We start from the raw sequence: 24,989 nt of genomic DNA, 5'->3' as shown, positions 1-24,989 counted from the left end.
ATCGCACACTATCAGTGTGAGGAATTCTCGATCCGTATTTATTAGTGCCAGTAACAGGGCTTTTTGTTCTGCCAGCTGCGCTGTGCAGTTTCCTAGAGGCTGTGTCTTCGTATTGCTAGGATGGAACTTGCCTTCCTGCATACAACCCTACACAATCACACCTATGAGCGGTAAAGCAGAACCATCAGTGTAAATAATGTATTCATACTGATCTAGAGGCATTATTTCATTCAAGAGGGGATATTCTTGTTCATATTGCAGGAATGCTTGTGTTTTTAGCGTAGAGTCAAATTTGTAATCTACATCTGCTGCAGTGAGAGAATTAGCCCATTGTATTCATCTCGGATGTAAGGCTTTAGCATTTAGAACGCTTGCCTTTGTAACAGCCTCTAAGGCTGGTACTGGAGTTACAAAAATTATATGTTTCCCCTTAGCCAGTGCTCTTTCTCTCACTACAGCGGTCTGTACTGCTGTCAGAATTTTTTCTGTAGAAGCAAAAAGCATTTCAGCATTTGTGTACAAGTGTTATTTGTATGCTATGGGTACTGTTTCACCTTCATTGAAGGTTAGGTAAGTATACCCAGATTGACCAGCTATAACACAGATCGCCAAATTTGTGGTGTGTACACGCGTGTGTAAGTGTTTGGAAGCCATCATGTCAGCTTGTAGGGAACAAAAGATATCTGTGTGTTCCTGTATCCGATGCCTAACTAAAAAATCAGGTCTTACTAGGTCATAGAAAGGTTTTACTTTTTCCGCGTAATCTAAAATGTAAGTTCTGCCAAAATTTAAGAATATGGATTGTAAGATTTTCAACAATATAGGAGGTTGGAGCAGCGCACACTTTTCTAAAAGGTGAGCTGCCAGACTTTTCCCTTCACTTAAAAGATCATATCCCAAAAATAGGACATTGAGGTGGGCTATTTTCGATTTTCTAAAATTAAATTTGTAGCCCTCAGAGGTGAACCCCAAAATTATGTTGCTCTCCCTGGTCAAGTGTTCCTTTAAATCATCATCCGTCAGATAAATATCATCTACATAGGACAAGGCCTCTTTGTCCAAATTCTGAAGTAACTGTTACCATAGCTGAGAACAACCCAGGGCTATTCTTATACCCTTGGGGGAGTTGACAAAATTGACGCAGGGAACCTAACGCTGAGAATGCTGTCAAATACCTGCTTTCAGGTGCTATATTTTGGCAGAAAAATCCATTTGAGATATCTAGTGTTGTATTGTATTTTTTCGCACAGTGTTATTCATTAATGCGGCACTGTGTGCATTCTGTACAGCAAATGTTTTAGTGCATGTGTTCAGATATCTGTAGTCTAAAACTAGACGGTATGAATTATCGGGTTTCATTACAGGATACAAAGGATTATTCATGAAGGAGGTGCAATTTTCAATTAAACCTTGGTATTCAAGTTGATCTAAGATCTCCCTGACCTGTTTTTTCACTTCTTGTTTTATTGGGTACTGTCTTTGAGGAGTTGGAGTAGTTTTTACTGGGATTACATGGTGAGGTGACTCAGCATCCCACCCATTATGGTTGCGACATAATGCTGGAGCAAGTGCTATCGCCCACTCGTGCGCGTATGTATGTTTTAAGTATATTGGAATGAGGTCGGGAAAAGCCGGTAAAATTACAGTTTCTCCGTTTGGGCACTCCATAACAATTTCAGGTGGCCAATCTTTTTCATCCAAAAGGATATTAAATCCATGAGTCAGGTTCTCCCAAAAGAGAACTTTAATTTTTCTGGGCTTGTCCCCCTACATTTAGAGTGTTATTTTATGTAACCTATGTGGACACTTACCCGTGTATCTGGTGTCTCCACCGGGATATGTTAATTCAACTCCGCTGTCACCAGAAATTCCATCAGGTTCTGGCGAGCTATTGTTACTTCTGCTGCCCTGTCTAGCATTGTCTGAGCCCATTCCCCGTTCAGAAGTTGAGTCCTCAGAATGCTGGGCTACTTTCTTCTTTTTAAATTGAGGTTTAGAATTTGATTTTCCTTCTTTTTTGGAAGTATAGTCTGAAGCACGTTGCGTGTCTCCGGACTTTGTATGCTCTTCTTGTCTGTGTTCTGACTGTCCTTCCCTCTTCTGATACCTGTCAGGTTTTTCAATGATATCACATTTCCTAAGGTTGTGCCTCCTTTCGGAGAGCTCTTGTTGAAGAGACACACCCCTGGATTTTGATCTATTCTCTCTATTCTTTTGTTTCTTATTAATATCCCATTTCTTCTTCTTAGAATCAGTGCTTGCTTGGTGTTATCCTTTTCAGGACCACCCCTGAGATGAAGTTTTGTTGCTCTAGCTCCCAAATTGTCTCTACCTAATTCAGCATAGGTGTGTTCGATAATTTTAGGTAATTTAACGTTCCTGTTGTATAGGAGTGAAATCCCTCAGGCATTGGCGTATTGCCACTGCTGCTGCCTCCCCTTTTAGGTTCGCTAATATAATAGCTGATACCTGGGCAACATTTCCTAACAATTTCATCCCGAAGTTCAGAGCAGGTTCTGCTCCATACTCATTCTGTATTTGTCTTAAAAATCTGGTATTACTGCTAATGAAGGGATACCATGAGTTCTAGTATATATGGCAGCAAAAACAGTACCCCAAGAGGTACAATCCTCTATCTGGGGACCTATCCCCACTGGCAAGCAGATTGTTACCATTCTGTGTTTTTCTTGAGGGCTAGTGTGTTGAAATACTGCCTCTAGCTGTGTTATTTTTAGAGCTATCCAGAATGGCATTTGCTCATGTTTAGTGGGCATTTTACCCATAACTGCGTGTAGCGTTTGAGGTGTTATTTTAGTTGTAGTTAACTGAATTTGTCCTGCTTGTGTAGCCCTTGTTGGCTGAGTGTTAGTGTTCTCATCACAAACTGTGTCTGGTTTCTGTAAAGTATTATTTCTTTATGAAGTGGATGTAAGTCTGCTACTGGCATTGTGTCAATGTCTGGATGTGGTGTACAGGCCGCCACGTCGCTCTATCTTTTCCGAGCGGGCAGAGTCTCACTTTTTCTTTAGTGTGTGGAAGGGTGCCTTTTAACCAGTTTATGTGCTCCTGGTAGGTGAGCGGAACTTCAATGTCCTCATTCGGACAGTATTCATCTGGTGTTTCATCCTCAGTATAAGAAAGAAATGTATGTGATTGTGCATCTGCTTGTGGGAATTCAACCCATGAATAGAATACCTCTGTTCTATATGATTCGTGTGCCTCAATCATGAACGTTACTGTCCCACTCCTAGCTGTGACTCCATAGTCTGCTAGTTTTAGCGTAAGGGCAGTTCTAACATTCTCTGAAATGTTGATTTCACCTTCCTGTTCTTCCTCCCTAGCTGCAGCAGGTTGTGATGGCGCATTGGCGTCTTCGTCAGCCATTATTTTGAAAAAGAAGTTGTTTCAAGGAAACTGAGATAAGATTTTATGAACAATAGTAACTATTTGTCCTTCAAGCTTGATAAACCAACAGCCAATACATAGGATATGCCTACTCAGCTGTGGCGGATAGTTCCCTTCCCACTACAGACATCTCAGGGAAAATGTGAGTAGGGATCTCTGAGAATAGCACGACTGACCTACTCAGATTTGACCGTTAAATAAGTATCGAACCAATGATGGCAGTGCCATGTTGTGTAGTTCCTATAAATCTATTTAGGATCTGCGCATTTAGACAACATAGACTGTGGGACTGGTGTTCAGACTGATTCTAGACACCCCCACCGGGTATGTTTGCCTGTATACCAGCTAGTTCACAGTGCCACTAGAAACCCCTCTTACCAAGGAGAGAAAAGTTCTTGGCAACTATTGAACATGACAACTCTGTCCCACCAGGGATCGTGGAAACAGCACAATACTTTTTGCTCAGTCACTCGTGCTCACATGGTTTCAGAGACACACACAGAATAAATGGTGGGGTCGTTTTTCAATAGGCATTTATTGAACCAGCGTAATTCTAGTGTAAAATAGGTGTGCTGAAACAACCATGAGACAGAAACAGATATAAATGATTATAAGCACCAACAGAGTAAAAGGATGGTAGATTTCTACCATAGTGCTAAAATAATGAATACAAGCTGGTATTAAAATACATGACAGTAAGAATGCGTACTCCTACGATGTGACCCTAACTAGATGTACCTAAGTGTACCTAGCATGTATGTAGGTGTGGAGCCAAGAATCCCTCTAGGATAAGTCAACCCCATTACCTGAAGTAAGAGACTGTGGGACCCAGTCTTGGCCCGCAAGACTGTCAGACCACTGCAAGCTGGAGTGTCTGCATGCAGGAACATCAGCATCTCACGTCAGTGCATCAGCATGGAAGTCCTTTTTTCCTCTGCCTCCTTCATCAAAGATATTGTGTTTATATACACAAATTGGTACCCTCAGGGGACCTACCTTGCTGTGTCATGTCAGACTTAGGATGAGTGAAGAAATGAACCTCATACATAGTTATTATGCAGGAGATGGTAGTCCTGCTGAGCTTCCAAGAATCCTCATGCATAATGGATGAGGCTAGTTTTCAAAGAAAACCCCACGTCCTGTAAGCAGTACCGTAACTAGGTAACAGGTCAGTCCCAAGAACCATTATGTAGTGTAATGGCAGGGGAGAATATAGGTGAAAGGTTAGGTGACTACCTGAGCCTATATTGGGGTACCTACATGAAACATAACAATTTGTAGGAGTCAGTTTCGGTGAACGGTCCTTTATCGATGGGGCGTAGGTCTAACATGCAGGCCTCTTTGACATTGTTGCTGGCACAGTTGTTGACTTTCCTGTACCTGATGGAACCGATGATGAAGACCTTTTACATTTCGTCTGTGGCACTTCAGGGCTTGAGGACACGGATTACTTCCAAGGAGGTTCACCCTCCTTCTGGCTGTCCCTCCAAGACGATGCCTGACCAGAAATCTAACCCTTAACCCCAGGGTCAGAGGGTCTCATAGCAGGTGTGACAGTCCTAAGTTTAGTTTTTCTTGAGGTGACTTTTTCACCCTGTTTTTCAGTGTCTTTGCGTAAAAAGTCTTACAGATGTCTCATCTCTTGAGGCCGTGTGCAGAATGCAGACAGTAGAGATATTTGATATGAAGATCATACATGTGCATTTTTTTCTTTCTCACATACTTTCCGAGCTTTAACCAGAGATTATTTTCTCTCAAGTCTCTGCCATCGTCGATTCTTGAAAAATTGGGGAAAACCCAGAAGGGAAATGGGGTTGAATTCTCCTTGCACAAAGTAAAGCTGAATCAAACATTCTTAAACTGAGGTGAAAAAGACACATGAGAATCTGAAATGGAGACAGTGGTCCAAAGGATTCCATATCACTGAACACGTGGAAGGAAATATGGCAGTAGAAATCCTCTGTTAGGGGAAGAGCTGTGGATCCTGATGCCAGATTGGCTGATGTTTGGGGTGGATTGATTTTATGCAGTCTGTGGCTGTCTTCGATGTTATTTAGTATATTGTGATGCCAACAACGGCACACTGATATACTAACATTGTTTATCGCGGGTTCCTATTCTGATGATGGGGAATAATCCAGGTGTATGAATTAATGAAATATCCAATGCTGTTGAACCTGTTACTTGCAAAGTGAAAGCAAAAGCAACTGGCTGAACAGGGTGTTCCTTTGACGACTGCGGAATTGGTAGTAAAACGGGTGGGCTGTGGTGTGATCACAGGTGTAGGTTATGATGGTCCTGCCATTGTTGGAGGAGTCTGTGGTAAATATCTTATCTTATACCTGATGTGTCAGCAACAGCTTCTAAGCCACTAACACTGTAGGCACTATAGACACCCCATGTTGGTTATTATCTTGTGGCAATAGAGGTGTGTCCTGTGGCTTACATCTGTGAAATTGTTGACTGCTTTCATATTTTTTTAAGTCTATGCATTGAGTTTGCAGATCAGCTGAATGTGTTGCAGTCTGGTCATTTTGCAGTTCCTTACCTTCAGGAAAAAAGCCTCTATTTGGTCCAATGGTCTTATTTAGAGTTTGGCAGATGTGGTACTCCATCAAACCATGGTGGATATCCTATCTGCAGTATTAATAGCATCATAGGATATTATGCACATGTAATACGTAGGCAGAGTATCCGGTTCTCAATCATTATCCCCTTGTCCTGAAGAAGTATACTGAAGCAGTTTTCTTGGTGGGTGTAAAGGAATTGGTGATACAATAAAGATTTGAGGATCATTGTTTGACAACAATAGCAATATTGAGGAAGCTGACTGAACTAAACACACTATGGCAGTCAATGATGATACAGCCACCAGTAAGGTATGAATATTTGTTCTTGCTGGCTACGAAGCCATCATTGATGACATATTTCCTGGTGATGGAGCTACTGGCTGTATTTAATCCAGTGATGTTACCACTGACGACATGGTTACTTGTGACTTCATATAAAAGTCTGTTTAACCGTCATTGGTCTCGTCCACGATGACGTTGACAGTTGTTCTACTATTGATGGGCATTCTGTAATATAATTGACAAGGCCATAGAGGGCCTCATTGTGGTGTCAGTGCCATCTGTTTCACAAATGATGATGTGGTTGACAAATACATTTTTGGCTTATTAAAGGAACATCTCAAGCAGGCAACAACAACTGTTTATTGGTGTGTTTCTTTTGGCCATCACTCTTCTTTTTTTCAATTGCTGACAGTGGCTGACTCTTAACCCCACAATAAGAGGATCCATTTGCCACTCAGGAAGTCTTGGACTATGACATCCCTGAAGCAGCTGACAGGTGTAATTTCTGCTTCTTAGCCCCTGAAGTAGAAACATCGGAATCTTCTTCACGAATAGTCAGTGCGAGGCGTGTCTCCTTGTCTTCCACTGTTAGACTGAAATTGTTGTACATAATTTGCAAGTTTTAGGATTGAGCCCTGGGTAAAGGCAATACAGGCATCTACTAACTGGTTTGTCCAGGCAAATCTTTCTTTTCCCATATGAGTTGTAGATTCTGAATAGAGATTTTTCACAGAAAAAGAAGAACATCAAATAAAATTAAAAGCATATAAAGAATTAGAAATAAATATGAAAAAAACATATATATGGACATCATTAGTGATATTTTTAATGTTTTTTGTTTAAATAGCAAGTTGGAAATCAGAGCAGAGGATGGTTGATACTGACTAATCCCATGCTGTATGAAATACAATCAATCTCACAAATAATCACCATATATGATATAAAATTTTACAGGTACAGTTGGTTACGTTCAGTCTAATAATACAATCATTGACATAATTTGGGTGCACTGTAAACAAGTTATGTTTGTTTCTTTTAATTCCCACATTAGATACTTTCAGATTTTATGAGGTTTTAGAAAGGAGAAATCCTATTTGTGAATGAATTCAGCGCAGACCGCAAGAAAAAAGTTGTTTTTGGTAAGAAATGCTAACTCTCTGGATCTGATTGGGATGAGCCTACATAAAGGATTTAGTATGAATGTTTATCGCCTGGCCCACCAGTACGTTAAAATTATAAAGATTTATGAGTATAATATAAAAAAATAGAAAATATATTTTTTTGAAATTATATTATGAATTGTATAGATTCTAATTAGATAATATTGTAAATCAGAAGAATGCTAAAAAGAATGTGCAAATTAGTATTGGAAGAAAAAGTGGCTGTGAAAAATTAATATGCCTTGATATTGTGAAAACTCAGGAATTTTAAAATAATATGGATCATTTAATAATTTTGATTTTTTTTTTGTATTTTATATATTTTGTAATAATGTATAATAATTTTGTAAATGTATATATGTTATTTGTAGCCCTGAAGAAGTCCGCAAGGGTGAAACGCGTTGGCTACGGTCCTTTATCTTGCTGGAAAGAAGTTTTTTGAATAAAGGATCTGATGAAAACAATTCTGATGAACCACTATTTGTTCTCATGAAATATGATTCATTAATGTATATTTGTACTCAAATATTTTTTTGTATACTTTGATTGAAATTTGAGTGCTGGACCATTGTTTTGTGTCGATGAGATCATCGTCGACAGGCTCTTCGTCGTCGACGGACTCGACGTCGACGGGATCTTTGCTGATATGGTTGTCGACAGGACAGTCGTCGACGATGACATCGTCGACGAGACAGACGTCGACGACGTAGACTTCACAGATAACAGTACCTTTGATGACGGTGGAGGCTTCGTCGATGGAACCTTCGCCGACGATTCTTCCAGGACAGGCTTCTTAGAAGTGATAGAAATCTTAGTCGACACAATAGGCGAAGTAATGGCCGTCGTCGAGACAGTAACAGTCGACGATGGGGCAGAAGAAGTCACATAAATTGTCGACGATGGAGTCAAAGTGAGAGATTTAAACTGGCTTTTACTCACGGTTTTTGAAGTAGACAGCCTCTTAGATTCCTTGACCGAAGTAGAGGGTGGAGACAGCGTTGACCCAGAGGAAAGCTTAGGTGACCTCTGTGAAGGGTCAGATACATCATGGGAAGTTTTGTGATGTTTTCTTCCCTCACTTGAAGAGCTCTCATGGTATCTAGCTCTTTTGCTAAAAGTTGAGACTCTGTCATCCTCCTCAGCCGAGAAATATTTAAGCCATAAAAGCAGTCTTGCCTCTCTATCCCTAAGAGTCTTAGTAGGGAAAGTACGGCAAATCCTACAATCCTTCGCAACATGCTTAGGATAAAGACAGTAAATGCAGTCCTTATGCTGGTCATCAACATGGACCCTCTTCTTATTACAGGTCCTGCAGGGTTTAAAGAGAGCTTTCTTGTCAGACATCCTGAAGAGATGAAGGGTAGAACTGAGTAGGCACTCAGGGAGACTCCCTTCCACACGACGTGTGGTGAAAATCTGAGAGGAACTGACTCTGCTGAGTGTTCTAGAGGGTGCTGGTAGCTGATTGGTTGGAGCGAACTTTTGGTTCTTTTTACTATAATGATGTAGATAGGCTTCTAAGATTTAGGCCTTAGGCCTTTTTCTTTTAGCCTACTACTGTTATTTACTTACGGCACTACTTTTGTAATTTACCGTGGGACTCCCGCATCGGCGACCGGGAAGGATTACGGCATGTGAATCTATGAAAGATACCCCAATACTGGATAACTTATGTTGCATTTGTGTCCAGGTTTTTGGGGTCAACAGTATGCCCAGAAGGAAGTGTTTGACCGAGGACTCGGTCTGGAGTCGAGTGACCTCCCGCAACTCTTGCAATAACACTGCCTAATAAACCTGCAACCTCGCACAATCCCACGTCACATGAAGGAATGTTGCCAGCTCCCGACTACACTGAGGGCACGCCAGGGGGCTTGCCGCATTAAATCTCTGCGATCGCTGAGGTGTCAGATAGTTGCGATGCAAATAATGGTACTGCATGAATTTCAAGAGGGTAGGGCTGGGGCCAAAGCAGTTGGTGTCTTCTTCTCTTTTTAGCAGCTGCAGGGCAGGTCTTTGTTCTTCTTGCTCTTCTTGTAGTTTTCTATCTGGAATCTGAGGAAGGAAGGTTCAGGGTGCCCCTAAATACTAGATTTAGGGGCGTTACAGGTAGGTGAAGGCCAGGGACCAATGGGTCTTTGTCCTGGGGTGGGTACATCCCCTATCCTGCCTCTCTCCTGTGGGAGGGGGGCAGTAGCCTAATGCTGATAGGGTAGGGCCTCCCATCTTCAAGATGGCGAGAGCCCGGAGATGTGCTTCACCTCGCCTCCCCCACCTGAGGGGTGGGGTGGGCAGGCTGGCACATCCCCTGTCCTTGTATGGGGTTTCCGGCCAAGCTTCCCGCCAGAGTGGGGGGTTGCAGTGGCCTGGGGAAACTCCAAATGGCGGCCTGCCTTTGAAGCTTCCCTTTGCTCATCCTGGGGGAGGAGATTTCTCACCTCACCCAAGATGTGCATTGTTGCAGGCCCGGGAGAGCAGGGGCTCTCCCACCCAGGGGTCCAGCAACGTGTCTGCTGTGTGGCAGCCTGGGCAGCCTCAGAGCAGACGTGGATTGCAAGTTAGCTGTAAGGGGGCATCTCTAAGATGCCCTCTGGGGTGCTTAGTACATTAAATCCTACACTGGCATCAGTGTGGGTTCAATGTGCTGAGAAGTTTGATACCAAACTTCCCAGGCTTCAGTGTTGCCAATTTGGTGCTGTGGAGCTCGTGTTTGACAAGCTCTCAGCACCATGTACTCTTCAATGACAGCACTGCACTTACAGTGCCCAGGAATGGACCCGGGTACTGTAGGGGCACAGGGCTCCTGCTCCTGTGCCCACACCATAGGCGTAATGCACCCAGCTAGCGGGGTGGCTGACATATGCCTTGGCAGTGTAGGTGATGGGCATGGTACACAGGGATGTGTGCCATGTCGACTCTTTGTTTTGTCCTGCCCCCAGACACTCAGCCTGCAAGGGCAGTGTGTGTGTAAGGGTACAGGGCCTCTGAGGGTGGCACAATGAGTGCTGCAGCCCTTAGAGGCCTTCCCTGGCCACAAGGCCCTGGGTACCTAGGGTACCATTTACTAGGGGCTGACATGTGGCTAGGGTTTGCCAATTTGGAGTTTGTGTGGTTTAAGGAAGGAACATAGGCCCTGGGCACCTGATTGGCAGGAACCCAGGGTACACTCAATCGAAGTACATTCAGCAATTTAGCAAAAAGTGGGGGCATACCATGCAAGAAAGATGGCACTTTCTCACAGGTACCATTTAAATGCAGGTCTCCAGATGTAGCTCACCATAGTCATATAAGTTAATAGAAATTCCCCACTTCGTGTGTGGACCTCGGAATAATTCATATCAATGTATTTGCCCAGAATTTCACAGATGAGGTGTGAAATTTCATATGGGCATATAATGAGCAGTAACGTTCAGGAACCTATCAAAGGCAAAAATATTTCCTAACTTTAGAATGATAAACTCCTAAAAGCCCGGTCTCAAGACTGCATTGCAGCATCTACTGTTCAAAAAGCTGTGAGTCTATTACCGAGTTAAAATCTCAGGAGGGTTGTTTGCGACTTCAATTAAGATTCATACAGAGCAGAATTAGGACTATAAGTAACTAATCATTTCTTCTGCAATGATGGATCTTCATTTATAGAAATAGAGGTTATAATAGAACAGCAAGCTATAAGTAAAAAGCTATCTGCTGCTACTGAGCAGAAGAAACAGAAGTTGTACTAAATAAACTGATCACTGTTGAGAACATTCTGAGAGGTCAGATTACCAGAACAGATTTCTTAGAGTGTTCTGATCAATGTTAGAGTCAGTCTTTATATTATAATCAAGGCAGTAAAGTCTTATGAAGGTATGCACAGATCTCCAAGTGGTTGCTTTACAGGTGTCTGCTACTGGGGAAATCTAGACCAAGCTTCCCCCAAGAATAATGTGCCATTGGTTTTCCAGGAAGGGGCTCAACAGCTAATTGGTGAATCATAGATATACAGGCAACAATCTATCTGACGATCAATTGTTTGGATATGGCCAGACACTGGCACATATGCCCATATTTAGGACTAGATCTCTGTACTGGAGTGAATGTATGACATTGTTCTGCATTCTGTCCATCAACTGTTGTTTTTAGGTCTCGCCTGAGCCAGCGCTTTAGCGCTGCTCTGGCGAGAGCTATAGAAAACGGGGATCTGGAAGTGCAAACAGTGCTTGTCAGGCCCCCAACTACAGTGCATGTGCACCGGGCGCGCGCACCATTTGGCAGCCTGCGTGTACATTTTGCGGGCGCTTTGATGTTCTCAGTGAGCCGCGCGGCCACTGTGAACATCAAAGCGCCCGCGAAATGATTACTTTCACTTTAACGTTCGCACTTACTTGGCAGACTGGTTCTCTGTTGCTGTTTCCTCATCTGCTCTCTCTCCTCAGAGTCCCCCCCCTCCCCCTGTTGCAGCAGCTGGCATTACACGGGGGAGGGTGGCTCTTCGTGCCTACCAAAAAACAAGCATTGGCATAGCCAATAGGTCTCGCTTTTGGGACCTTATAATTATTTAGTTATGCAACTGTTGCATAGTTAAACACTTATAAGGTCCAAAAAGCGAGACCTATTGGCTATGCCAATGCTTGTTGCATTTGTCACCCCGAGTGCGACGGGTATGCCCAGACGTGGGTCCCGTGCTCTCCATGCCACTGAAATCAAGCTATCCTGGCTGAAGAGGGGTCACACCCCGAAACCGGTCCTAGGATGCTTGTTTCCAGTCCAGGGAGGACCTGGCTTGGCAGTTCGGGCTGGACTTTTCCCATGAGGCACAGGGTCAAGACTGATTTGCATATGACTGGGTTCAAACTGGAATGGCATGGTGAGCCAAAAAACAATGGATTTAGGCCTAGATCTCTGTACTGGGGTGACTGTATGACATTGTTCTGCATTCTGTCCATCAACTGTCGCTTTTGCATATTTAAAAAAATAACTGCCTGTATTTACAAAATGTTTTTGTCAGACCACCGCAACCCTTACCTTGAACCTGCAGCGAGACCCTGCAGAGACGATATGTACCAACTCCACTGCCCCTTTCCTCTACCTCGTAGTACTAGTTAAATAGACGAGAAAGAAGGCTGGGGTACAGGGAAGAAGGCTGTGTAGTGTCAGATGGAATTCTATTTTAAAAGGCGTACAAGTACAGTGTATTGCCAGAGTGGAAAAGAAAAAGACGAGAATCAGTACCTGGAATATATATATATATATTTATATACACATATATATAAATATATATATATATATATATATACACACACACATATATATACAAACAATATCTCTGCGAAATCCCATCCACCCCTAGACTCTGACAACTTCCTGAATGACTTGGTACGAATGCAAGACAAAATGGTGGGTACAGGTGTGAGGTAGTATGAAGTAAAAGCTGGCGCACCAGTCTGCGGAAAGGTGCTATAATAAAGAAAAGAAAAATGTGTTACACAATATACTATATTGTACGTAAACACACACACAGCATTCATTAAACGTTTGAGAGGGTAAACCAGAGGATTAACCGTGTTTGGGGGATAATCTAGGAAGTATCTGAACAAGACTCAGTCAATCTCACTGAGTACTCCTTCAGCTGCTGGGTAGGATGTAGGACTCTTGAGAATTGAGTGGCATAGGAAAAAGTAACACTCAGAGTAAGTACTCCATTCAGGGGTCATATGTACATACATGAGGGTTTTCAGAAAAATTAAGACAAAAAAAATAAATGAATGCTCCAGCATGAAAACAAAATTATAGTTGAGCGCTCCAGCGTGAGTATGCCAAGAAAGAGCTACAGAGTGTAAAAGAAATAAAAAACCCAGAAGGTGCTCCAGTGCATAGGCAAATAAACACTTAGTATTAGCGCGCCAGCGCACACTTTCTGAAAACGCCTAGATTAACGCTCCTGTGATAAATCCAGGCAAGTTGCACTTCAAGCACGTAGCAGAAATGCAAGAGTACACACAAATGCAACAAGAGCGTGTACTCCAACCTCCCATGTCCTGGGTAACACAGGAAGTAGCATGGATAGACAGCCAGTCGTGCAGAGAACAGCATACTCCCTCACCATACAGCCAATAGGTAAGGACTGATAGATCATAACTTAAAGCTCAACCTCGCCTTAGCCCCTCTCTGGGCCAAGATTATAAATAGCTCCCTGAGTACTGGAGTCATGCCAAACTGTCTTAAAATCAGCCAAGTCATACCGTTACTAAACAAAACGGGCACAGACCCAAACAACCCCAAAAACTTCAGATGTCTCCAATCTCGCCTTCTTAGCCAAAATCCAGGAAAGATGTCTTCTCCTCCGACTCAACCAACACATCGACACAACAACCTTCTGAATACTCACCAATCAGGCTTCAGAAAAGGATGCAGCACTGAGACAGCGATCCTGAGTGTCACAGAGGATGTCTACAAATCACTCGATGCAGACTGATGCTGCCTACTCATCCTTCGATACGGTTGACCACAATCTGCTCATAAATGCACTCCAAGAAAGGATTAGAGTGGACGAGGTGGCCCTACAATAGTTTACCGCCTTCCTAACGAACTGCTCTCAACTAATAAAAATGATCAACTTCACATCCAACCTACTCCCCAAAACAAAGGGTGTCCCACAAGGATCAGTTCTCTCCCCCATCACTGTTCAACACCTACATGGAGCCCCTCACCGCCATACTCAAAAAAGCTAACATCTCCTTCCATCTCTATGCACACGATACTCAGATCTACCTAGAAACACCCTCAATTGGAGACATACAGAGACTAAATTACACTTTAAGGGAAGTCCAGCACTGGCTATCTCACGACCACCTAAAACTCAATCAGGATAAGACGGAAATCCTTCTCATATCCAACAAAGAGCAGACCCCCCCCCCCCCCCCCCCCCCAGTCACAAAATGGCTAAAATCTATTTGATGCTCTTAACTGCCATCTTGCCCTGGCCGACTCTGTAAAATCCCTGGGAATCACTCTGGACCCCCGTCTAAACATGAGCAAACATATTAAGAACACTGTGAAAAGCCCGTTCTCCAACCTAAAACTACTCAACAAAATGAAACCCTTCATCCATCCCAATGACTTCAAACAGGCCACACAATCTCTGGTTCTGTCCAGATTTGACTACGGGAATGCGACCCTCACAGGCATGGCAAAATCTCACTTAGTTCCCCTCAGAACAACTCTAAATACAGCTGCTAGGATGGTGACTGGAGTGAAGAAATACAACCACATCTCTCCCTCTCTAAGAGAATTAAAATGGCTCCCAATTGAAGCACGTTCCAACTTCAGAACTGCATGTCTCACACACAAAGCTCTTCATACCAGTAAACCTGCTTACCTGGCCTCCAAACTCAAAAAGGCAGGCAAGACGAGGAGTCTCAGGAGCACTATCACACTACTCCTCATTCCTCGCAAAACTCGCAAAAAAAAAAAAAAACCTTATCACGCTCCTTCTATGGATATGCGCCAAAAATCTGGAACTCCATCCCAGTCCTTATCAGGACTAACCCCTCCTTCATAAACTTCAAAAAACAGCTCAAAGACCTCTTCCTCAACCAAACTCCTCCGAATCTATAGCTTCCACCCGACGAGACATAGCTCCTCTGCCACAGGATCTCGAACAGAGAAGAATATAGACACTTCAACAAGACGACATTTATATTGCCTGCCTTTTGATTCGCTCCTATGATCCCCTCCAAGTCGCAACAGGAGTCAACACAAGACAATGCTACTTATTGAAATAATATGTGCCTGATTGGATCATGATAAATATTGTAAAGCACTCTGATACCTTCGGGTCTGGCTATCGCTATATAAGACTCTAACAAAAAAAAAAAAAATGTATTTAGCCCCCGCTCCACTCATACAGCATTTGCTCATCTATGTGTGCTCACAAGGACGTCAGGGTCTGGATCCATGACAGTTTAAGTTTTATCTAGACAGCAACACAGCACCTGCCTTACATTTAATAAATGAAGAGGCCTCTCTGCTGGTGGAGATAGATTGGGGGGAAAGGCAGGTAAAATAAGGGCTTGGGTTTTGCAAACCCTACAAGCAGATGTTACTACTACTAAAAAAACTGTTTTCCAGGAAGAATGCTGTAACGTAATTTTGTGAATAAGCTTGAACGGGTCATTACTTTAGACAAAACCAGATTAAGTTCCACTGGAGGAGATGGTGTTCTTATTGGAAGGGACACTTTCTTCAGACCTTCTAAAAAGTATGTGAACACAGGAACTTTGAAGAAGGTCACTTGGTTGGGAGAATTTGTGTAAGGTGTCATGGCAACTAGATGCACTTTCACAAATGAAACAGTGTTGGATTGTGCCATATGTAGGAGATATGGGAAGACAACTTCTTGGCAGTAATTACTTTATACCCACTGTTCTGGCATAATATACATAATAGTTTTCATATTATTACTTAGCAATACACTGATGACAGTGACTTGACTACCTTAGAATGTCCATATATGGTGGTAGCAGATTCAAATGGCCATACTGTCTGATTTCAGGAGCCATGCTGCCAAATGCCGCAATGCCAAGTTTGGAAGCTGAATTTGCCTCTGTAGTCTGGTCAGTAGGTTTGGTCTGCAATGGCAGCTTCTTCTGTGGCCTGATAAACATCTGCAATAGATCTGGGCACTGCGGTTGTCTCGGCCAGTCAGGCGCTATTAGTATCACTGTCAGTCAGTTAGACCTGCGGAGCTTCAAGACCACAGCTGGAATCAGTGAGGTGAGAGGAAAAACATGCAATAATGTCCTTAACCAACTCATCAAAATGTAATTGCCCACTGAGCCCAGCTCATGAACTGTGGATGTGCAGTATTGACAGTTTTTGTATTTGAACCATTGTGAAGCTTAGTGATGTAGGTCCCCACTTTTCAAAGATGTCTTGCAATATTGTCTTCTAGAACACACTTGTGGTTTTCTTCTTAAAAGCACCAGTGAAGTCTGCCTGTTGATTTAACGTGTGCAAAGCATACAACTCGAGGCCTCTGGCTACAACTCATCATCAGTAGTCCCTGTGACAGGGGTCTCGATCTTGAGCCTCCCTGTTTGTTTAGGTACTGCACTGTCATTGTATTTTCTTGAATAAGGGTGTTTTACTTCATCAGAGACTAAAGGAAGGGTTTTAGAGCAGGATGCACTATTCTAAACTCCAGGTAAATTATATGGTAGGAGCGCTCCCTGTCTGACCAATGATCTTCTATAGACAATTGTTCTAGGTGAGCTCCCTACTGCATAAGAGGTGTATCTAACAATCATCTGTGGTGGTGATTCTTGTGCGAATTGAATTTCTCAAAGATGTTCTCTTTGAAGCTGCCATAAGATGGGTTGCTTCACTGGAAGCCTAATATGGAGCCTCTCAGCTTAACTGCCATGTCTCTACGACCACTGATAGTACAGGAATGCTGCAGGAGTCCCATATGACATCTCACATTCAGGGCAATGAAAATGCAGGAAGCCATGAAACCGAAAGGGGAGAAGATCTCCCGATTCGCTGATTTGGTGTTATTCAACAGATGATGACATGTGTCTCAGACTGATTACACGCTCTCTCTGAGGATACACTTTTACTTCTGCTGTGCTATTATTACCCTTTGATAGGACAGACTTTGAGCAGATGTTGGCACCATCGTCATCAGCCAGGCTAGCTTGAATCCAGTCGCAAAGTGAGCAAGGGACCCACGTCTGGGCATACCTTGCCAACTTCGGGCGAACAAAGCAAAACCAAAGGGGATGATGTCTCTTGCTCACTTTGCGACTGGATTCAAGCAAGCCTGGCTGATGACGGCTGATTAGCCAGAAACCGGTCCCAGGATGCTTGTTTCCGGTCCAGGGAAGACATGGCTTGGCAGTTCGGGCTGGACTGTTCCCATGAGGCACAGGGTCAGACTGATTTGCATATGGCCATGTCTGGACTGGGGTGGCGGAGTGAGCTAAAGAATGATGATGGATTAAACCCAGATCAGTTGACTGGGGGTGAGTGCTTGCAATGTTTAACACTCCGTCCATCATCCCCTTTCGGGGGTCAATAGTGGAATCCTTACCAATGTACACCCGGAAATTATAGACATATCCTGTCCTACTCTCAGACAACATAAACAGCTTAATTCCATAACGTGCCCTCTTGCTAAAAACCAAATGACCCTTGAACAGGACCAAAGACTCATCAAGTGATCAAGAACAGGGCGAATTTTAAAAAGACGGTCATACTCAGGGTGATCTCTTGGCAACGCCGAAGCATTATCAACAAAATGCAGCATCCGAAGCACAAGTAAATACCGATCACGACTCGTAATTGCAGGAAATATGGCCGTTGCCATCACTGGACTAGTAGACCAATATGAAGAAATAGACGGCTTCCTTATCAAACCCATCAAAAAAGTAAAATCCAAAAACTTCTTCATCTCACCCAGATTTGTGGGAGTCCACTGAGTAACTCTAGAGTAGGGCCTAAGTCTTTCACTGTTATCCCTCAAATACTGTTCTGCATACAAATTAGTCTGCTCAACAATCTCAGCCAAAAATACATCATCCATAAACAACTGAAAAAATTGTATAGGCAAAAAAGTTTCACAATTCACTCTACACCCTGCATCACCAGTAAAGGCAGGCAACACCGGCTGCACCATGTTTGGATCAACCCAGAGTCCAGCACTTCCAATGGGAAGCATTGCAGCCCTAGGCTGCAATCCAGATGCCTCTTGCACCATCGGCACATCAGTGTCCTCTAAAACAGGCACTTCATCCACCCTGAGAGTAGCTTCATCCGCACTGAGAGTAGATTCATCATCCGATGATTCCATGTGTAGAGACAACTCACTGCCTGAATCTTCCCCTCCCTCCTCTCCGTCAGACGCACTGTCAGTCTCATAATCCTGCTCAGAGGAAGATTCAAAAAGCATACTAACCACCTGCTGAGCAATAATTCTGCGGCTAGCCATAATCCTTACTAACAAAGGTAACATGTCAAACAAGTCAACAACAACAAACACTTTGTAGATAACTAATAAACAAAATGTGGCTTTATCACAAAGACCTATATACTCCAAAACTATACCACTCACTTGTCAGAAGCAGATAGACTCACCACCTACTCTGCACAGACACAGCAATGACCAACAATATCCCACTAAAAAAGAAAAAGAAAAGAAAATTACACATAAGACAACGCAAAAGACATCGCAAAGAATTTCACGCTTCAAAAACAAACTAAATATGCTGCTGTTTTGACACCACTTACTAAAAATTCACTTGTGCATGACAATAATACTCATTTGGAGTAAACGTAACAAAAAAGTTTTGCTTACCAAATAAATGCAACTACGCAAAACTGCAGAAACAGCAAACAAGAACAAAAAGCACTAGAAAAAAAGGAGAAATAAAACATTACAATCACATATGCAAATAATGAACCAGTCCACGCACAATCTACCTGCCAAGATGGTGTTTAGGTGGGCCTAAAAGCAAAAGGCCCACCCCAAGGGGTCAGAAACAGCTGAAATATTCAACCCCATAAAGGGGAGCGACCCTTATCCATGGGGCCGCTCCCCACAATCATCTATATTAAATAATAAATCCCTGGTGGCCTAGTGGGCCATCTGAAATCATTGTGGGCCAACCCCCCCCAGTGGGGCAGAAACTAAATTTCCCCAAAGGGGATTGACCCTTGCCCAAGGGGCCGCTCCCCGCATGCATTAGTAAAAAAAAATAAAAAGATTCCTGGTTGTCCAGTGCAGCGGTCCATCTAAAATTCATTAGGGCCGATCTGCAAACCCCCCCCCCCCCCCGGGCCAAATAATATGTCCACCCAAAGGGGAGCGACCCATGCCCAAGGGGCCACTCCCCACATGCATTACAAGATAATAAACTAAAACAAAAAAAATCCAAGGTACAAAAACGAGCTGGGCTGATCTGCCCCCCCATGGGGGCAGAAACGGCCAAACAATGTGTCCCCCGAAGGGGAGCGACCCTTACCCAAGGGGCCGCTCCCCGCATGCATTACATAGAGAAAAAAACTAACTAAAATAAAAAAAAATCCCTGGTGGCCCAGTGCGACCCACCACCACCCGCAACAGGTTCCCCACAGAAGCTGGAGCAAGATCACCGCCGACCAGCTCCCTCAGCCAGAGCCCACCCGCCTGCACAAAGGACCCCAACGAAGCAGCCCGCAACTTCACGCAGTGGCTGACCACCTGCGCCGACGACCTCGCACCACTGAAGAACCCTCCCAGCAGACCCAGAAGCAAGAAGGCATCCTGGTTCACCGACGAACTCAAGGACTCCAAAAAGACCTGCCGCACCCTCGAGAAAACCTGGCTCCTCGACCGGACCACTGACAACATGACCACCCTCAAACACGCCACCCGCAAGCACCACCAGCTTATCCGCGCCACCAAGAAGAATTCACTGAAGGAACGACTGGACAACAACGCCCACGACAGCAAGGAACTCTTCACCATTGTCAAGGAGTTCTCCAACCCCAGCACCGGCAACAATGACATCACTCCGTCACAAGATCTCTGCGACTCCCTCGCCTCGTTCTTCCACCACAAGATCGCCGACATCCAAAACAGCTTCGGCGCACCATCCACGCACCCAACCGTCGAACCAACGCCCCCCACCACCACCCTCCGCGCCTGGACCACGGTGACCACCGAAGACGCAACCCGAACGATGAACACCATCCTCTCCGGATCCCCAACCGACCCCTGCCCCCACCACGTCTTCAACAAGGCCGACTCCACCATCGCACCCCAACTCCGGAACATCATCAACACCTCCTTCAACACCGCCACCTTCCCGGAGAGCTGGAAGCATGCCGAGCTCAGCGCTCTACTGAAGAAACCAACAGCGGACCCCAACGACCTCAAAAACTTCCGCCCCATCTCGCTCCTCCCTTTTCCTGCTAAAGTCATCGAGAAGATCGTCAACAGACAGCTTGCCGCCTTCCTCGAGACGAACGGATCCCTCGACCCCTCGCAGTCCGGTTTCAGAGCCAACCACAGCACCGAGACCGCCCTCATCGCAGCCACCGACGACATCCGAGCCCTGCTCGACAACGGGGAAACAGCGGCACTCATCCTCCTGGACCTCTCTGCAGCGTTCGACACTGTCTGCCACCGCACCCTAGTCCAACGCCTCAGCAACATCGGCATCCAAGAGAAGGCACTGGAGTGGATCATCTCGTTCCTCGCCGGAAGAACACAGAGAGTCCGCCTCCCCCCGTTTCGATCCGAGGCCACCGAAGTCATCTGCGGCGTTCCGCAAGGATCTTCACTCAGCCCCACCCTCTTCAACGTCTACATGAGACCTCTTGCAGCCATCGCACGCCAACACAACCTCAACATCATCTCCTACGCCGATGACACCCAGCTGATACTCTCCCTCACCAGAGACCCCGACACCGCCAGAACCAGCCTACACGAAGGGATGAAAGACGTCGCCGAGTGGATGAAGAACAGCCGCCTGAAACTGAACTCAGACAAGACGGAAGTCCTCATCCTGGGACCATCGCCCTCTGCCTGGGACGACTCCTGGTGGCCCCCCGCCCTGGGCACCACTCCCAAGCTGACAGACCACGCACACAACCTGGGCTTCATCCTGGACTCCTCACTCTCGATGACCAGACAAGTCAACGCCGTCTCCACATCATGCTTTCACACCCTACGCATGCTTCGCAAGACCTTCCGATGGATCCCGACCGAAACCAGGAAGACGGTCACCCAGGGACTCGTCACCAGCCGACTGGACTACGGAAACGCCCTCTACGCCGGAACCACAGCCAAGCTACAGAAAAGACTCCAACGCATCCAGAATGCCTCCGCCCGACTCATCCTGGACATCCCCCGACGCAGTCACATCTCCGGCCACCTTAGAGACCTACACTGGCTCCCCGTCAAGAAGAGGATCACGTTCCGGCTCCTCACCCACGCACACAAGTCTCTCCACGACCTGGGCCCCAAGTACCGCAACGACCGCCTGACCTTCTACACGCCCACCCGCCAGCTACGGTCTACTAGCCTCGCCCTCGCCGCCGTACCACGCATCCGAAGAGCCACCGCCGGAGGCAGATCCTTCTCCTACCTGGCGGCCAAGACATGGAACTCCCTCCCCATCCACCTTCGGCTGACCCAGGACCATCTCGCCTTCAGGAAACAACTCAAGACCTGGCTGTTCGAGCAGTAGCGGACCCTTCCCCCCCCAAGCGCCTTGAGACCCTTCCGGGTGAGTAGTGCGCTATACAAATGTTATGATTGATTGATTGATTGAATCTAAAAAAATATTTGGGCCCGTCTGCCCCCCATGGGGCAGAAAAGGCCAAAGAGGGCCGCTCCCCGAATACATTGCCAATTTCGAAAAAATAAACAAAAATAAAAAAATCCCTGGTGTCTAGTGGGCATTCCTGCTGCAAGAGCGAGCGATCGTGCAGCAGGAATGCTCAAAGAGACATAGGAGGAAAGGAAAACCCTTTCCTTTCCCCCGATGCCTCTTTGTTTGGAAAAAAAAAAAACCTCCCCGAGGAGAAACGCACCTTCTCCTCCTGGACGCGCTGGAAACAAATGGCTTCCACCGCGTCCAGTTTCATCTAATGATGTCGGCGCGTGATGCTTCCGCTGTCCTCTGCAGTGGGGGCAGCAAGATCGGCGGTCCACGGGGGAGCACCAGCGGGTGGGTGCCAGGACGGCCGGGAGCCATCGTGAGCACACACCCACCGTGTCTCAGGATGGCTCCCGGCCGTCCTGAGCCATGAAGGGGTTAAAGAAGTGGTCAGATTCCCACCTGGCTAGCACAGTCGGCGCTAGCACAGGAACCAGCAACTTTCTGCTGGGCAGGGAGTACAAGTGTGGTGTGCCCTGCTCCCCAAATTACAGGCATCGAGAGAACACATCGAAGTAGAGGGTGACAGAGCTCCCTCCCATTAAGTACCATCAGCGTCCCTCGGATTGGGTTCCCCCCTGGGGGATAGGGGGTCCCCGGGTGGTTTCGAAGATCCAAGAGGGGGCCCTATGGATGCCCCCTTCCAAACAATTTTTTTTTAACGAAAATAAACTTCAGCGCTGACAACCCCCATCCGGGACCTAGCCCACAAAATTCAAAAGGGTATTACGAGGTAACATTTTATTTTTAAATTACGCATTTTGCCCGGAAGGCCACCAGACCAAGGGGGTCAGGGTATCCCTACCCTGCACCCCATAATTCTTTTTTTACCATTTGTTTTAGGACAGTGGTCTGAGTCCCCCATGTACTAAAATTGCAGCCCCAACATTGTAGTTGATGTGGCAGTCAATCAGATATTATCTTTTTATCTGTCGGCTCCGCTGATCCGTCGCAGCGAGAAATATATATAAATTTTGAATCTTAATCCCTCGATCCGTACTGAATGGATTCACACCAAATTCCTAAAATCACACTTTCTGGACCAAGATCTAGTTTTCTTCCAAAGTTGATGTAATTCCCTTCATCCGTTTTTGCAATATTTCCGTTCAATTTTCCAGTGTAAAATTGCATGGTAAGACTGTTCCTGGCAGAACATCCCCTACAAGGTCTCCTGTACAGCTTTCCCCGGCCTGCAGTACGGTAATTCAGATCTGGAGATGCGTGTCCTGGTCTATGGGCTGGTGGGGCATGCTGACAGGCACAACCCCCCTATGGCGAGGCACACACCTCCGGCCCGTCTCCACCCTGACTGGGTTTCGTAGATGGGATGACATAGGAATATCTACACTAGGAGACGTGATGCGTGGGCCCACGCTTAAATCCTTCCAGAGGTTGCAGGAGGAGTTTTGCCTTCACAAATCCCAGTTCCATAAATATTTACAGCTCCGTCATGCCCGGTTTCCCCTGATAAGATGCCTCCAGTCCCTTCCTGAATTTCACCCCATGGAGGGCACTGTTAATGGGGGATCTCGGGGCACATAAAATCCGCCAAATTTATCAAACTTTGACCACACACTCCAAGAGAAACATACCTCGGACCCGGGCGGCGTGGGAAGCAGACCTACCGGCCCTGACAGATGATGACTGGACGGAAGCCCTTGCTAGCCCTAGATATGCTGCTGTCTCCTCTAGGTGCCGGTTGATCCAGTTCAAATACCTTCACAGAATATATTACACCCGCCTCCGCCTCTGGAAGATGGGGGCTATTCAGCCTCCTACATGCCTCCGTTGTAACTCTGACGATGGGTCTTTTTTATACACGGTCTGGAACTGCGGTGCACTACAAAAATTTTTGGTCGGGTGTGCTGTCCTGCCTGGGACGGGTACTGGGGTGGGACATCCCGGCAGACCCTCGACTGACACTTCTACACGGCATGGAAGACATCGGGGGAACAGATATAAGAGACACCTCCTGTTCCTGGGTCTCACGTTAGCCAAGCGCGACATTGCGCAGCATTGAAAATCTTCATCTCCTCCCGGGGTGGCGGCATGGAAAACAGCCTTAGATAAATGTATGTCGGCTGAAGTAGCGGTATTTCAGGCACAGGGTTGCCCACAGAAACATGGAAAGATATGGGCCAGGTGGGCGAAACACAGGGGTATTGACCTGTCTCTCCTTATACAGCCAGCAATTCAAGACCCTATCGAACAACTGGTCATCAATGACTCACCGATCTAATATGTTAATGGGCTGTCACTGTGGACCTACTCTCTTTACTGTGCATGTATATACAATTTTTGTTCCATATGGAATGGGTGGTGTAGAGTTGGGAGGAGGGGGGAGGGGTGGGATGTTGGATTTAATGTTTCACAGATCTTCTGGGAGGGCTCACTCCAGTGTCCCAGGTTCGCACATTTTGTCATATGCCTATTTGTTGGTTACAGGGTTTTACCCACTGGATGTCATAAAAGCAATAAAATGTGTTGGTAAAAAAAAGAAAATTGCATGGGAAAATACGTTTTGGAATGCCCCCTTTTTCTCATGCCCCACTTGACAGATCACCCTGAAACTTCAAAGGAAGAAGCTGAGGTGGATGAGACTTTTTCTGAAGCTTTGTGACGATCCATCAAACTGCGCCAAAGTTATATGCAAACAAAATAATCTATTTTCCTTCCCTCTCTCCCTCTTTCACTCTCTCCCTTCTTCCTTCCTTCTTTCCCCCTCTCCCTCCTTCCTTCGTTCCTTCTCTCCCTTCTTCTTTTCCTCTCTCTCTCTTACATGCTCTCCCTCCTTCCCTCCCTCCCTCCTTCTTTCCTTCTCTCCCTCCTTAATTCCCTTCCTTCTCTCCCTCAATTCTTCATTCCCTCCTTCCCTCCCTCTCGCATACAACTGCTGAGAAAAAGCTTACTAGGCCACAAAATGGCTCCCTAAGGGCATGCTATGATCACACTGTACAAAGTGGGTTCCGGAAACAGTCAGCTTTCCTAACAGAAGTGCAGCAGAGACTGTCTTTCCATGGCACATCTTGCTCTCCTTTCCTCCTGTATTCTCACCCACGTCTTATTTTTATCCTCCTAAGCTGCCCTAGCTATTCTGATTTGCCTTCTTGTCTGTCAAAACCCACGCCCCAGCTTTCCAGTCCCCTCTTCACTCCTCCAGTTTGTTCTCA

The 24,989-nt window shown here is 45.6% G+C and overlaps 1 protein-coding gene across 1 annotated transcript in view; it reads right to left on the bottom strand.

Annotated features, from left to right (window-relative positions):
• The window catches only part of LOC146797065 (adiponectin receptor protein 2-like), a 324,514-nt gene that overhangs the window by 142,854 nt on the left and 156,671 nt on the right, over positions 1 to 24,989 (bottom strand). The gene's annotated exons all lie outside the window — the stretch shown is intronic.

The sequence above is a fragment of the Triturus cristatus genome, chromosome 10, assembly GCF_964204655.1.
Source record: "Triturus cristatus chromosome 10, aTriCri1.1, whole genome shotgun sequence".
Taxonomy (NCBI): domain Eukaryota; kingdom Metazoa; phylum Chordata; class Amphibia; order Caudata; family Salamandridae; genus Triturus; species Triturus cristatus.
Note: the sequence above shows the minus strand (reverse complement) of the source record. Positions and strands in the feature narration are given on the sequence as shown.